The following is a 14,596-nucleotide window of genomic DNA, read 5'->3' as shown; positions in this document are numbered from 1 at the left end:
CAAAGGTGTAACAACCCAGTGGAGGGCTGGGTCCGTAGCACCACAGCCCCTACCCTCCCAATAGCCAGGAAGGATGGGACTGGGGTCGGGGTGCTTGATTTTGTGGGAGGTGGGGCCTCAGGTGGAAAAGTCAGGGGTGTGGCTTGCTTTCCCCAGCTGGGCCTTCACCCCCTTCCCATGGCATCACCAGTGTCAGCACAGCACCAACCTCCCCGCAGGGGTACTGCCCGCTGGGCCTAGCAGCCTCCCACGGCTCGTCGCGGGCGGGCGGGCGGTCACGGGAGGATCAGGAGTAATCTGTCCAGTCCTGTGCTACAGGGTTCCTGGCCCTCAGATGGGGCTGGAGCAATGACTCAGGCAAGGCGGGGGGCAGTGCGGCTGCCGCAGTGAGGGACCCAGGCGGGCTGAGGGGGAGGCGGCTGTGGCTCATGGGCGGGCGAACCAGTCCAGTAGCGTCGCTGCGGTGACGCTGGACTACGAACAGGGAGTACTGACCCCTCGTGAGCTCCCGTCCCCGCCCCTCCGCAGGTGGCCGCGCACCCCTGGGCGGGCGGTGACTGTGTTCTCTACCGCTCCGCAGCTGGCAGGCTCTGTCGCTCGGGCCAAGGGTCAGGAACGCATTCCAGCGCTCCAGCGGCGGCACTTCCGCATAGTAACGGAACGCGGTTGCCAGGGAATGTCCGCCGCTGTGGTGACCCGGAAGTGATAGCGCGCAGCCCAGCACGAGCGCTCGGATTTCTTTGCATAGGGCGCTGCTCGCTCAGGGGCGGGTCTTCCGGGATCGCTTCCGGTTCGGCCGCTCCCCTCCCCATCCCTCAGAGTGCGAGCGAAGGGGAAGCGGCCGGGCGCGGAGGGCGGAACCGCCGTCGGGGGCGCAGGGAGAGCGGCGCCCGGGGCCCCAGCCCGCCCGGCCGGCCGGGGAGGAGCGGAGCACCTGCCGGCGCTAGGTATTTCAGGCGGGGCGCGGGCGAAGTGGGCCGGCCCCTGAGCCGGGGACTGTGGTGGGGAGCTGGCCGTGTGCCCCCGCAAGCGGCGCTGGCTCGGCCTCGGGGCGGTCGTCAGGCTCCCCGCTTGCCGGGCAGGGGTCTCCGGCGGTTGAACGGTCCGGGCCCGGCGGCGCGCGGGTGGGACCCCGGGGCAGCATTTTGCCGGCGTGGTAGCTGGGGGCTTTGTCAGGGTGTGCCCCTACCCTCTTGATCGGCTCCATCTGTCCTCGGGGACGGCCGCAGGCTTCCTTGTCACGCGTACCTGCCCTGCCTCCTCCGCATCCTTCAGTTGCTCCTTCTTTGCCGTACCCACTGCCCGTGGGCCGCACCTGGTGGGAAGCTGGGTCGGGGTGTTCCTCTTGTACCCTGGAAGTCTATGGGAGCTCTATGTGGGGGGGCCGGCTTATATCAAAGGGGGACATGCTCTCTTGTGGGGCTCACTGACACAGCTGCTTCTGGACAAATTTCAACATTGCTGTGTAGTGCCTTGGCTATGAAATTATTTTGTTAGTCTTTAAAGTGCTATGTGACTGCTTTTTTTTTGTTTTTGTTTTTGTTTTGGTAGAGTACAGACTAACACGGCTATCTCTTTGTTGCTCTTCAATGGGGTGAGCATGCTGGTGTCACCAGCTGCTGCTGGCCTGTTAGCTACCAGGTTGCTTACACCTGCTCAGAACATTGTTTAATGAGGGTTGTAAAAATGACGGAGTCAAGCTTTCATGAGTTGTCATGTTGTTAGCTTCACAGACGGTGGAACATGTTCAGAAGTTTCATACTGCTGTAGCTGTGGTGGTTGGCAGATCCTGGGCATGCTTCATTTGGCCACCCTTAGCCAAGCTGTTTTAAGATCTACCCAAACAAAGGTCCATCAGCCTTATTTTTTAGGCTAGAGATTAAATTATTTTAACATAAAGTAAATTGGAAGATGGCTTCTTTGAAGAAGCCCTGTAAACAGTATTAGGAATCCAAATGCTTCCCCACTAATGGGCATTCAGAACTTGGAAACAAGTTACCTTCTTGGTATTTGAGCTAGGCTGTAAATTACATTAGGGACCCATTGTGTTATGCATAGACAGTCTTTACACAGAAGAACCCATGGTCTAAATAGACAAGGTAACACCAAAGGGTGTGTGTAAACAAGAAACCCAGAAGTTCAGTGAGTTGCCCCAGCTTACATACCAAAGGAGAATCAGGAGTAGAACCTGGCCTCCTGATCCCTAGTTCAATTGCTGTGCTGGACTACACTGTCTCCTGAATTAAAAAGATTTGTCAAAAGGCATCGTTACCTATTGGAGATTCTCCGTCTCACCAAGACGTGTTTACTGGTTGGGGGTATGCGTGTCATATTATATACGTGTTGAGCTCATGACTTTAATACTAGAAGCGTACATGATGCATGTGGCACCGTATTGATAAAATGACTTAAATTACTACAAAAGATGCTACAGTTTAAAACAGTGATGTGCACATCAGATGTTAACTACTTTAGCATGAATTTGAATAAAACTGGTTAAGATAAGAAAAGTAAAAACTATTCTTAATACTTGTATGAATTAAAAAAAACAGCAGTTGGTGTGGAAGCTTAAGTTTGATACAAGTATAGAATTAAAATTTACCCTCACGTTAGTAACAAAACTTTATTTGTAAGCCTTTTTTGGAATGAAATCAGATTTCTATTTGTAGAAAACCAGTTGTGTCGTGTATCTTATTCCACAAAGCAATGAAAGCATTTGCTATTTCACCCACCCTCTCTCTCTAGTAACTAGAGAAAGTTGATGCAAAATGATCACCTTCTGTTAGTGAGAGTTCTTTAGAGACCTACATGGCTACAGCATTGCTGCATATTTCTAATTACTGGCATGTAACATTATATTCCTATATTAATTTTGATAAAATGTCAAAGCTTTGGGTTGTCCTGTTACATTTTCCTGTAGCATATTGATTTTAATTTTATCAGTGTAATACACTTTAAATAAAAGCAAAGAACAGAGTCCTGAAGAGAAGCAGACCCCCTTTTTCCAAGGAGAACTTGCTCCTTAGCTCTTAAAAGAAGGGAGTCTCATTTTGAGAGTTGAAAAAATCATTTGTCTATTGCTCTTTTCTAACCATATATTAACAGCTTGTACAATTGCCACCTTTCCCACTCTTCAGACGACATAAGAGTGGCTTTGCAAAACCCTTCATCTATTTGTAAATTACTGTTTGTCACAGCCTGGATCTGAGACTTAATTTTTATCACAGTGTGTCTTAATCACTGTGTGTAAGCACCACATGGACAGTCTTCCTTACTCCCACAGTCCCTTTAACATTTTTTTTCTTTCCTCTTTGGTAAATTCGATATTTATGTTGATTTTCAGTCCTAAGTAAACAGAATTTACCCATTGTGCATTTATTTCTGTTTAGTAGCCATATTTTCAATACATTATTGATAACCAGATATTTGCCAAGCTGAAGTAAAGGAGGCAGTTAATGCTTTTAGGAAAAAGAATAAACAATATGTACCCATTTGGACCCATTATGAAAGGTTAGCAACCCTTTCCCGCAGAAGTATTATAATATAGGCAAAAGAGTCCATCTGTGTTTCTTAAGGTAAGCCAACTTATGGGTTGTAAACCAACAAAAAAAAACCAGAGAGAACCTTGCGTTTTACTGATCGCATCAGTAGCCTAAGGCTTTGCCTATACTAGGAAATCTTAACATGAATTTCCAGGGTTGATGTTTCCAGGTCATATGGTGGTACTAACTGTGGGAGCATTAAGTGCATCTAAACCATCCTTGGCCATCTGGAGCCCTGTTTGTGTCAGAGCTGAACTGAAGGGTCCCAGTGGGAAATATTCACAAGTCTCTGTGTAGGGAAGAATAGACACAGAAGAGGTAAAACTTTTTAAGTTAAACTTGTATATCGTTCAAGGAACACTGAATTTAAAATAGATTTATCTTAGACTTGGAAAGCTAAGCTTGGTAAATAAGTATGTATAGCTACTGGCTGTATCTATGCTTTTGCAAACAGTTTCCATCCCCACTTACACAGTGTAGTTCCAGTGGAGCTAGCAACATTAACTAGTTTTATGTTAATAATTTTCCTGTGACTGCTGGAGTTAACATGTTATAATCCCACTCGCAGCTAGTCTAAGGCCATGTCTACATTACCCTGAAGACTGACCCACTCAGGGTCAATCTTCTGGGTTCGATTCTGCAGCTGGTAGAGATGTGTGAAATTGACCTATCAAACATAGGCAGTCAACACCTGTATGCTTTGCTATGTGAGGAATAACCAAGGTTGACGGGAGAAACTCTCCTGTTGATCTTCCTAAGTGAGGACGGCCAGGTAAGTTGGTTGCGGATGAATCGATTCTAGCAGCACAATTGCCATAACTAGAACTATCAAAACAAAAAGCAGTCAAGTAGCACTTTAAGACCAGTAATAAACCTAATAAACTATTTTGCTAGTCTTTTAGACTAGCAAAATAGTTTATTAGGTTTATTACTGGTCTTAAAGTGCTACTTGACTGCTTTTTGTTTTGATAGTGTATAGACTAGCACGGCTTCCTCTCTGTAACTAGAACTGTGTATCTGCAAGTGACTTACCTCCCTAAAGAATCAGTAAAAACTTTTTTTTTTTAGAAATGTGTGGGTTAAACTGCTTTCTAAGTCAGTTCAGTTGTAGCAATCAAAATTAATTATGTCCTCCTAATCAGTGTAATTGAGAACTATTCCCTTTCTTGTGACAAGACTGACAATTGCAGCCGAAAGGTAATGATTAGCCAGAATATTTATTTAATTCTTTGCATTCACTTACCTTGGCCATTATAGAAGGATAGGAATTCCTATCTGGGATCCCATAGATGTGGAGAAATATGTCTTGGATTTTAGATCTCCTAATTTTCCATAGTTAAAGATGGGCTTAAACCATGAAGCATTAGATTTACTACATTTTATTACTAGTTAATGCCAGCATAGTTTATAACTTTGAATATTCTTGTTAGCCATGTAAATCTTCAGTCCCTTTTTGAAACTTATTTTTTGGCCACAGTGACATCATGTGGTGATTTCCATAATTTTATTTTGACACTTTTTGCTATTGTCATAAGCATATGAACTGAGAAAATTTAATCATATTTCCACTTATCTTACACTGATTGTTTTCCACACAAGTACAATAAATCCTATTTATAAATATGTAGATTGTTTGTTTGTTTGTTTTTATGTGCGTTTCTTACTAAATTCGTCATCTTTAATCTGCAAAGAATCAAGTCTTTGGGTCACTAAAGAGAAGAATTTATAAGGTGTAGTTTATAGTCTGCAACACATGCTGTTCAGATGCAAATAGTTATTCCATTTTATCTTTAAGCTACCTTTTTGATCTATATGTCAGACCTCCCTGAAGGTTTTACTCTACAAATAATGTAAGTCATTACCATCTGCCAAACGTGTCTTTGTATGGGATTTATCTACTCTACTGTGCTTCAGCTTATTGCTTCCTCTGTCACCTTTAAAAGACCTGTTTGACTTTTAACTGCCTATTGTTTGTATATTTTTGTTCAGTCTCCAGATAAGGTAGTTGTATGTATTGCTATCTTTTACTTTTTGCCTTGCAATTATTTGCCCATTCTTAATGCCACTAGTGGTAGGGAATCTGTTCTTTTATGAGAATGAGCTGAGACATGTATCTGTTACTACTGGTGTTAATCGGTCCTTCCCTGAGTAAATAACCGCTTGGACTGTAGAATCTCAGTGGATTCTGTGGGCAATCCAACTGTAGTTCCACACTTTATGATGTGCAGAAAAAAAGTTGAATGTTGTTGGCCTAGAATTCTTTTAATTTCATTGACTTTTTCTTTGCCTCTTGTGTATGAGAAGGGAAAAGCAGAAGCTTCCCACTTAAAAACTTATGAGTCTTATAGTAGAGGTATCTGTTTATTTTCCTTGTGTCCTTTTAAGATAATCACTTCCTCTTAGTCTCTTTGTATACTTTTTTTTTCCCCAGTGTCCCTCATAATTCATGTTGCTATTTTCTGAACTTTTTAAGGCTCCATAATATCTATGGAGATGGGGTGACCAGTATTGTGCTTAGTGCTCTAGAAGAGGCCACATAACTGATTTAATTAAGGGTATTTAAATACTTCTTTGTTTTCAGTCTTGTTCCATATGTTTCCTAATAGTTTGTCTCCATTATGAAAATCTTGCTGTAGTAAATATGTGAATTCACTCGCTTTGAGATGTTTAGGAAACTTTTAACATTTCTACAAAAGTTTTTCTTTATTGTGGTTTACAAACCTACAGTTTTGGCCTAGAGCTGAGAGAAGGCTATAGCAAAAACATGCTTCAAACTCTGAGGTAGCCCATTTTGCACAGTGCTGTCTTTTAATACATCTTAACTGTATTATGAAGTGGCCTCTAGCTTAATATCAGTTTGGTCAATTCATTTTGATGTAGAAAACCATATTTGTCATGTAACTGATTCCTTATGGGGTTTTAAATTTCTTGATTTTTGTTGAATCCACATCTTTGTCAGTTACACTAAACAGGAATATCTAAGTTTAAATGTTCACCGGTGAAGTTCACCCTGTGGGTTACAAATTGGCCTATATGGATTTAAACTCTTCATTGAAGAGAGAGTGCATTAGCGTACAGCACAAACCATACAACACTGACTGGCATGATGTTTGGACAAGACTCAGTTTCTTACCGCTTGCTCATATGAACTCCAGTTCAAGAAGGTTTTCACTAGGGAGTGCCCACTCCCTAAAGAAAATTGGTTGGGTAAAACATGGCTGAAACTCTTTAAAAACAAAGGGATTCATGTTCAGGTATTGTTTGAGAAGCAAATTCACTCATCTTCAAAGAAAGGTTGCACCATCAATCTTCACTCTATTCTTTTCTATCCGTGTGTTTTTCTTTCCATCAGTCTATGGAATCCTTCTTTTTTTATGTGCACAGAAGAATGTGTGATTGTGCACCCCCTGTAGAAACAAACCTAGCTGTGGGTGCTCTGCTAATCAGCTGGGCTGTATTTGAATCTCTTCAGTGTGGCTGCAAAAGCACACAGCTTACTGGGAATTTTGACAATTATGTGAAATTAGTTATCTGTGGAGAATGTATACCATGTAGTGGTATATGACTGAGGTAGGTTCAATTAGAATTGGTTTTTATAAGTAGCTCTCAAAGACTTTACAGAGGAAGCTGGTATCATTACTCCTCGTGCCTCAATTTCCCCTTCTGTAACATGAGAAGTGACTTGTTCAAGTTCACAGAGCAGGCTAGTGTGCAGAGCTGTCAGTGGATCTCTGGCCTCCTGCATCTTGGGCCTGTGGTCTATCGACTAGTCTCTCTCAAATTATGTCCTCTGACAAAGCAAGCACCGATTTTTCTCTTGACAGCTAACAGCCAAGGCAAAGACCTTATTTTTGTGTTAGATAGCAGTCTCATTTAACTTTTCTTTCCCCGGTCTGTTAAGCAAAAACTAGCAACCGAAGAATTGCCTTTTTGCTTGAAAACATTCTTGCTACTGGTCATCCTGCATGTTACAAAAGACAGTCTACAGCTGGAAAAAAGGCAGGGGAAAAATCTTTTCCAGTTCGATTTCTTGGTATCTTTTGACTATTCTCTGTGTAGATTCATGTTCAATTCTCCCAGTTCATGTGGGAGTTTTGCAAAGCAGGTGTGGAGGAGGAACTTCATAAAAATAAGAATAAGATTTGAAAAATCTGCAAATTGAGTGGGAAACAAAAGGGCAGGTGTAGTATTGTAACAGCTTTTTACCTGCTTTTTTAATGGTCTGTATTTCAAGTTCAAGACAAGGTATCGACACTACCTTTGCAAAGATGTGCATAAATTTTTTCTGTTCCTGTGTTTCTCTAAAAAGTATCTTTTTAATTTGTATAATTACAAATAAATTATATAGATTTGCCATGTCTATTTTAAAATACATGGCAGGGCAACAGGGCACCTGTTTGCAATGTAAGAACTATCTTCTGAAAGAAACTGAAGAGTTACAGCACACTGACATTTGGGAACATTCTAAAACTGAATGGTAACCATTCTGCGTATCTAAAACTTCCTCTGGTCTGACAGACTGCTTTTGGGAGAAGGAGAATTGTGCTTAGATCAGGTTTATCATTTTTCTGATGGAAGCTGTCCCAGTAGCATTCCTGGGCCTTTCAGGGGAATATCTGAAGGAATCAGTTAGTGGACTTTCGTGTAAATATGGATGCTAAGGATGCCTATCAATGACTTTTTTTTTTTTTTTTTGTCAATGGTTTCTGATCTTAGAGGATGAAGTTTTTCAGAATTGCCACTGATGGTATTCAAAATGTCTTATTTACATACCACCTTTCAAAGATCAGGTAGTATCAGTTCTCTTTCTGGGTGTGTGTTAAATAAGCTTAATCCCAAGACCAAGCATGGGGCAACTCCAGCTCAAACAAAATATAACTTAGAACCATGTTTACACAACTGCTTCTCTCACTGTGGCATGAGTGCCTCAACTACTTTATTTTGTGTAGCTTTTTAATTATCTTTGTTCTGAGCTGATCAGAGAGGAATGCTTGAATATCATCAAATGTTTCTCTGTTTGTATTTTGGGAAGTACAAATTTTTTAACGTATGGTTCTACAGTAAGTATCTAAACCTGAACACGCTGACCTGTAACCAAAACTTTCTAGTAGCCTTAACTATGGTATATACTATCGTACCAATGTGTGTTAATGAAAAATGTCTTGTTGCCTGATAATGGAGTAGTTGCTCATCTGTGTTGCACTAAAATGTTGCCTTCATGAAAGAGAAAACTTAGATGCTACCATTTAACACGGGAAATTATAAAACACTACTTAAATATGTCACTGTTCACACAACCGAAAGGAGTGTGAAATGACTGCATCCTGAAAGTGCAGACTAATTTGAGATACATGGTGTTAACTCAAGTCTTGACAGAGAGATGATTTAAAACATATAATCATATGATGGGGCGTATCAAGTTCTGATTCTGTTTTTTATCCTAGTTAACCTAGAAACTAAATATCTTGTCACTGCATCTTCTAAAGGTCTATGCAGTGTTGCAACTAGTTTTCTAAACTTGGCATTCTACAGGTGGAGCCCTGTTGGGGATTTCCATACGTTGCTTGAAAATGGAGTTAAGGTTATAAACATCTGTAGTTCAGTTACTTAAATCTTTACGACTTTGTGTGTTTCTGCTTGTTGGATGACTTCTCCTGTATTTGGGTTGTGAAATCTTCTGGAGCAGTTGTTCTCAACCAAGACTCTGGGACCAAAAATAGATTTCAGGGCTACCACCAAGTAGGGCTGTCATTAGACTTGCTGAGGCCCAGGGCAAAGAGCTGGAGCTCAGAACCCACGAACGTAGTGTTGGAGGGTCCCTGTGGCATGGGGCCCTGGACGACTGCCCTGCTTGCTACCTCTTAAGGCTGGCCCTAACTTTTATATGCAGAAAAAACAGTTGTGTTACAGGTGGGCTGTGGACTTTTTATAGCGTGTGTGGAGGGGGGATAAGAAGAAAAATATTGAGAACCCCTTTCTAGAGAACAGTTTCTCTTGGGGCCCTCTCACTGTGCCCTGTTAACTTGAGTAGCCAGTTTGTCAGAGTGCCTGCTGTCAGTGACTCCCATGTGTCAGATTCACAGGGTCTGGCTATGCCCAGCCTATAAATTACCCCTTCGGTATGCTGGGTCGCAGCGACTCACAGTTCTGCTGGGTCAGGTCTGTGGCCTCCAAGATGGGCCCATGTTTCTCTGTGTGACTCTATCCAGTCAAGACTCCTGCAGGAGGCTTGCGCAGCATGCCTTCAGGGCACAGTGTTCCCAGTGGGTATTTATAGCAATATAGCCAGGCTTTTCAAAACCAGATTAATCATTTATTAGTCACCTGGCGCACACAATCTGAAAGATGTTTAGGTCCGAGGAATGAAGGTTAATAGTCCAGTCTGGTCGGGCTGGAGCCCCAGCTACACTGTAATCAGGCTGTCGTCTTTGCTACATGATCTCATTAGTCAGCTCTCAGGTAAGAGAGCTCCCAGTTTCCTCCAGAAGGCAATACTTAAGCCCGCGGCCTGGATCTTCCAAACAGAGTGCGTGGAAGGGTCTTTTCTCAGCTCCCCTGCTGGAAGTCAGCAAAATCTAGTCTCTGGAATTTGCACTGACTCTGCCCCTTTTGTTGATCTGTACTGACAACCATTTCTTGATGACTCTTCAGCCCATTTAGAGAGGCAGGTGACACATACACACCTGTGCTTCTAGGAGTGCCTCTACACTACAGGAAAAATCGACCCTGCCATGGTTGATATTTCAGAGTTCGATTTAGCGCTACTAGTAGGGATGCGCTGAATCAAACTCACCAGGCACCTGTGTTGGTTCCAGCACTCCTGTCCCCCATTAGGCATAAGAAAGTCAATCTCCCCTAGTGGAGACAGTGCAGAAGCTGAATTTGTGTCAACTCTAGCTATGTAATTAACATAGTTAGGATTGCTTACCTTAATTTGACCTTCTGCTGTAGTGGAGACTTTCCCTTAGTTCGCCCTGACAGCAAACTGAATTCTGGTCCTGCCCTCCCACCACTGGGTAACAGTGCAGTGCAGAGGGGAAACCGAGATACAGATCATTCTCATCAAATACAACAGAAAATTACAACTTTGTCACATGAGGTCCTGGATTTTCCTCGGTTGTCTGGTTCCAGCACTGGAACTAACTTTAGAGGGAAAGAACATCACTGAGAGGTGTTGATACTATCAGGAAGTTCCGCTCATTCCTCGTGATGTGTTGGCTCTGGTACTGAAGGCTAGTATTCTTGGCAACCTGTGTTCTTTGCTCAGCAGTTCAGCACTGAGGTTCTAGCACTGAAACTTCAAGGTAATTGCTTGACATGAAGTGAGGCTCTATCCAAATAAGCAGTGTACACCCCCAGAATCTTAACGAGACTGGGTCTGGTGCTGAGAACCTGACATACAGATGCTGTAGTCCCCAGTCACTCTGTCCTAGAGGTTTGTTTCCTTACCTACTCAGGTGTATTGCATCCCATGGAACTGTCATCCATGAACGTCTTTCAGTGGTCAAGCAGTCCAAAGCCCCCATTACAGCACCATTGCAACCATCAATTTAACTGCATGGTGAAAGCTTTGTCTTGATTTGGAATTTGGCCATTGATCATTGGCTGGTTTGAGCTAGATGGAATACCAAATGACTCCTCCCCCTAACAAAACAAAACTGTCTCTAAATGTCTGTTCTTGGCAGACTTAAATCCCTGATGATGTCTGGTTTCCTAAAAAGACCAACCAGGAATGAATTGTTGACGGTATAAATTTCTTAGCAGTGGCAAGAACTTCATCCTAGACAGCTTAGTAAATGGCATGAATGTAGTTCTAAATGCATGGTTCTGAGTAATTACCCTCAAGTTAGAAACAAATTCTACCAATGTTTCTGGAGGCTGCTTGTATTTGGGCTTTAAAAAATTTACACTGTCCTGCACTGAAGGGTGTTGTCCATCAATTTAAGTTAAAAATAGACACACAAGGTCAGCAGAAGCTTAACCTCGGGTTCTTCTGTGGAAAGTGGGTGGTTGCTTAGGATCATGTTGAAGTTACAGGTTGACTGTTGACACACAGTTCTCTACTCTTGTTTCATTTGCATTGTCAGGGAATCCCAGGGGGAATGGTGTGAATTCAAACAGCTCCAGTAGAGTGAGGGTCCTGAGGAGTTGGGTAGGATTGGAATGTGTCAGTTGGCAGATGGAGATTTACAGATGCTGATAAGAGTCAGGCCTTTCACTCTTGCAGCTTCACTATTTGACTGAGACTGGAGTTGCTGGGATACCTTCGCTGATATAGGCTGCCATCCAGCACATTGTCTGGGATGGAAGATAAACAGCAAAATCAGGAAGTGATCGTATCAGTAATCATTTCCTGAAGTAAGATGACATGGACTTTGTATTCTGCAGTTAGCTGAAGGAGGTTATATTCCTCTTGGTCACAGAGATGCACTTGACCCTGTGATGCAGCATCTTGATAATCCACCAGAATGTTGTGTTGTGTTTTTTATGCCAATTGTAAAAGATTCCCCATTGGGGAACTCCAAGCTGTATTCGTTTTTCTTTTATGTTTTTCAGTATGACACTTGGGCTTTGATTTTTGCTTCCTTTTTTTTTTTTTTTCTACATTTTGACAGCTCTGTCCACCAGTGCAGTAAGTGGACAAAGGCTTCCTCTAGATCTCTGGAACCATAGGCTGTATTTTTCCCCCCTCTATTTACAGTTCTCTATGTAAGATGCCAACAGTGCCCTACAGACAAAAATAATCTCACCTTGGTTCATGAAGGAGTTCATTTACTTAAGATCTGAGGAAGCAGCCAGAGTTCTACAACAATAGACATTCTACATACAGTAAACATTGAACTAGATTTTTGTTTTATGGAATCATCCTGAGTCCAAGAATCTGTCTTGAGCAAAGGATGGCACCCTGGGAAGTCCCCTTCTGGATCCACTCCAGCACAAACCTCCAATCCCGCAATCATCTTGTTCACCATGGAAAAACCACAAGGTCCTCTCCCTTTCTAAGGGACACGCAATCTGAAATTTCCCTTTCTGATGAGGAGGAGGGAGGAACAAGGGAAGTATAAGAAATCTTGTCTCGCTTAGTCAGACCATTCCAGTTGCCACACAGGGCACTGAAGGATGAGCTCCCCAATCCTCTTCATCTAGTGAACACTGTGATTCTACTTTGGGACTCCCTCAGTCTCTCCTGCTGAAACTGTTTAACTGTGGATAAATAGCCATAGGGCCAGAGATGTGTCTGTAGCCTGGGATTTAGGCCACCCAGCTGGGAGTTGGGAATTTCAGGGTCCAGTTCTCTTGCTCTTGCGATTTTCATAATTTATCTGTTTTTATGTAGCAACTTGAGGGAGTCCCATATCTGCACATCCTATAGCTCAATAGTTGCAGTACACTCTTGAGCAGTGGGAGATGCCTTTTCAAACCCTTTCTCTCCCTCAGGCAAAGAAGGCAATTTGAACGCAGGTTTCCATGTTCCAGGTGAGCGCTGAAATCACTGGGTTGAAAACCCCTGACCTGCTGTACCAAATGTCTTCACTATGGTACTACATTGGTACAGTGGCAGAGTGCAGCTGTGCTACTACCATCTGTGATGTAGACAAGCCCTATTGTTTTCTAAGCTCCCAACTCCTGTAGGTGGGCTGTGGGCATATGAGCATATCAATGGCTCAGTCTGTGTTGCCTGGAAAGTTCTGAATAGTTCCTATTTGTCTTTAGCATAAAAATGTAAGTGTCTCCAAAAAATTGTTTATTTTTACTGGAAACCACAGTCACTCAAGCTTCGTTTGTATGGGCTGCAGACACTAATACAAAATTTTTTGTCTTGCTGACTACAAATGTAGGAAGTTGCAAGTTAAATTTTTTTAATGATCAAATTATAGATCCAAGAGTTCAGAATGGAAACAAGTTAATGCGTGTGCCTATCTACATCTATCATCTGCTACTGCTGTCTAATGGTTTGGGCTAGTCATCTGTGATGATATTTCAAAGGCTGAGGTATGTGAATTGCAAAATTTTATAGCTTGATTGCTCTCTTTCCTTCTCCTCCATCTCAAGCAGTCTGAAATGAACTGAAGATGCTAGGGAGTTTTGGCAAAGGGCACTGGGAAAGGGGAGCTGAAGTAATCTGGTGGTCCGTTTCTCTTCAGCATAGTCGGATGTTCAAATACTGTGCTGTGTTGCTGTAAAGGTCATTAGCTTGCTTTAGTCTGTATTTTTTTCCCCACTCTCTTTACAGTTCTCTCTGTAAACCGCCAACACTGCCCGATGGACAAAAATAATCTCAAATTGGTTCATGAAGAAGTTTGATCTGAGGGATCACCAGCCAGAGTTCTAAGCACCGTACAATAAACAGTGAACTAGATTTTAGTGTTTTTTTTTTTTTCATAATGGCTTTTTTTAAACAGACCTCCAGAACCAAAGCATCTAAAGGAAATTAATAATTAATAATTAATAATTTCAGTCAACACCACACTAGCTGAAAAGGATTGATTTCCTATTTTTGGTATGTTTTAGGAAGAAAGGGGAGAGCTAATGGCTAGAGCCTTGCACAGGTACAAAATTTATTATCTCCATCCAGTCAGCAGATACAGTCTGCAGATATCCACAGATTAAGAACATAAGAACATAAGAATGGCCATACTGGGTCAGACCAAAGGTCCATCAAGCCCAGCATCCCATCTGCCGACGGTGGCCAATGCCAGGTGCCCCAGAGAAGGAGAACACAAGACAAGTGATTTATCTCCTGCCATCCATCTCCTGCCCTTGTTATGAAGGCTAGGGCACCATACTTTATCCCTGGCTAATAGCCATTTATGGACCTGACCTGCAAAAATTTATCAAGCTCTTTTTTAAACCCTAATAGAGTCCTGGCCTTCACAGCCTCCTCGGGCAAGGAGTTCCACAGGTTGACTGTGCGCTGTGTGAAGAAAAATTTCCTTTTATTAGTTTTGAACCTACTACCCATCAATTTCATTTGGTGTCCCCTAGTTCTTGTATTATGGGAAAAGGTAAATAATTTTTCTATATTCACTTTCTCCACACCATTCATGATTTTA

The 14,596-nt window shown here is 42.6% G+C and overlaps 1 protein-coding gene across 2 annotated transcripts in view; it reads left to right on the top strand.

Moving 5' to 3' along the window:
* Window positions 1-824: 824 nt before the first annotated feature.
* The window catches only part of CSNK1G1 (casein kinase 1 gamma 1), a 153,009-nt gene continuing 139,237 nt past the window's right edge, over window positions 825-14,596 (top strand). For both annotated transcript variants that reach the window (XM_075006301.1, XM_075006299.1), the window contains exon 1: window positions 825-947. The gene's annotated coding sequence lies outside the window, so the exon portion shown is untranslated. The remainder of the gene's footprint in view (window positions 948-14,596) is intronic.

The sequence above is a fragment of the Carettochelys insculpta genome, chromosome 12 (genome assembly GCF_033958435.1).
Source record: "Carettochelys insculpta isolate YL-2023 chromosome 12, ASM3395843v1, whole genome shotgun sequence".
NCBI lineage: Eukaryota > Metazoa > Chordata > Testudines > Carettochelyidae > Carettochelys > Carettochelys insculpta.
The sequence above is the reverse complement of the archived record's forward strand: the minus strand, read 5'-3'. Positions and strand labels throughout refer to the sequence as shown.